This window comes from Calypte anna, chromosome W, assembly GCF_003957555.1.
Source record: "Calypte anna isolate BGI_N300 chromosome W, bCalAnn1_v1.p, whole genome shotgun sequence".
Classification (NCBI taxonomy): Eukaryota; Metazoa; Chordata; class Aves; order Apodiformes; family Trochilidae; genus Calypte; species Calypte anna.
In genome coordinates, this window is record NC_044276.1 from 17,729,808 (window position 1) to 17,731,722 (window position 1,915).

Below are 1,915 nucleotides of genomic sequence, written 5' to 3' on the forward strand. Positions count from 1 at the left end.
AGGCCTTAGCCAAGGATGCAGAAGGAGACTGTGGAGGTGGAAAGTGGGCAGCTTGGAAAAGATCAAGCGCTGGTGCTCCCCGGAAGTGTAGTGAAATGAGGCAACCAGGTGCCACTAATTGCTAGGTAGTGGGCATGAGCTTGTGTAAAGCCCACCTGTGCCTGATTAGGGCAGGCCCCCACTGCGCATGAGCAGGATTAGGGGGCCAATAAAAGGTAAGGCCTGAACTCACAAGCTCAGCTCCTGCTGGAACTCACAACTTTGGCGTGCTTGGCTTTTTACTGCTTCTCTCAGCACAGCACTAACTTCGTTGCGCCACTAGCGCTCATCGCCGTTTGGGTGAGGCTTGAGTGGCGCAGCTGGTTAGCACGCAGTTATACAGACAAACCTGAGCAATGCTGAGGCTGGGTGTTCAAGACTCAGAGCTCATGCACAGTGGGGGCCCGCCCTAATCAGGCACAGGTGGGCTTTACACAAGCTCATGCCCACTACCTGGCAATTAGTGGCACCTGGTTGCCTCATTTCACTACAAGGCAGTGCCCTTGTGCCAGGACACTTTCCCCTCTAGTTCTGCACACAGGACCTGCCCTGCAGCTCCAGAGAGGGTCTCAAAGGAAGGGCCTCAGGCAAACAATCACTGGAAGGTTCTTTATTCTGCTTAAATACACACAGAGAGGACACAGTTCTTCACTGACACACCTCTCAAGGTAAAAAAAAAAATAAAAATACAGACACATACTGAGAAAGGGCACATTGCTTTTTGGGCAATAATTTGAAAGGGAAAGGAAAAATCTAAACCAAATATCCCACACCGACAACTATATCAAATAAAAAAACCCTGAAGACTAGTTGGGTTTGTAATGGGCTATGTGAAGAGAGAATTATAGTTTAAGTCAATCATTTTAATCCTTTTGAAAAATCATCCAGACATCCAGTTTCTTCAGGGCATTCTTGAGCACCCGGTTCCTCATGCTGTAAATAAGGGGGTTCACTGCTGAAGGAACCACCCAGTACAGAACTGACACCACCATGTCCAGGGATGGGGAGGAGATGGAGGGGGTTGTAAGGTAGGCAAAGATGCCAGTTCTGACGAACAGGGAGACCACAGCCAGGTGAGAGAGGCACCTGGAAAAGGTTTTGTGCCTTCCCTACTCAGAGGGGATCCTCAGCACAGCCCTAAAGATCTCCACGTAGGACACCACTGTGGAAACAAAACAGCCAGATCCTAAAAACACACTGACCACAATAAGACCAAGTTTCCTGAGGTAGGAGTGTGAGCAGGAGAGCTTGAGGGCCTGGGGGATTTTACAGAAGAACTGGTCCAGGGCATTGCCCTGGCAGAGGGGCAGGGAAAATGTATTGGCTGTGTGCAACAGAGCATTGAGAAACCCAGTGCCCCAGGCAGCTGCTGCCATGTGGACACAAGCTCTGCTGCCCAGGAGGCTCCCGTAGTGCAGGGGTTTGCAGATGGCTACATAGTGGTCGTAGGACATGATCGTCAGGAGATAAAACTCTGCTGTGATGAAGAAGAAAAAGAGAAAGAGTTGTGCAGCACATGTCTTGTAGGAGATGTCCGTGTTGTCTCAGAGGGAATTGGCCATGGCCTTGGGCAGAATGGTGGAGATGGATCCCAGGTCGAGGAGGGAGAGGTTGAGGAGGAAGAAGTATATGGGGGTGTGGAGGTGGTGGTCACAGGCGATGGTGGTGATGATGAGGCCGTTGCCCAGGAGGGCATCCAGGTAGATGCCCAGGAAGAGCCAGAGTGCAAGAGTTGCAGCTCTCACATGTCTGCAAATGCCAGGAGGAGGAACTGGCTGATGTAGCTGCTGTTGTACATCTGCTTCTTGCCACCATGGAGCACTGATAAGGGAGGAAAATGTACAAAGTTAGGGGAAACATGTCTGGAATATCAAAG

At 50.6% G+C, this 1,915-nt stretch overlaps 1 pseudogene; it reads right to left on the reverse strand.

Annotated features, from left to right (window-relative positions):
• Window positions 1-902: 902 nt before the first annotated feature.
• LOC115600115 lies at window positions 903-1,644 on the reverse strand (annotated as a pseudogene).
• Between the last annotated feature and the right edge of the window lie 271 nt (window positions 1,645-1,915).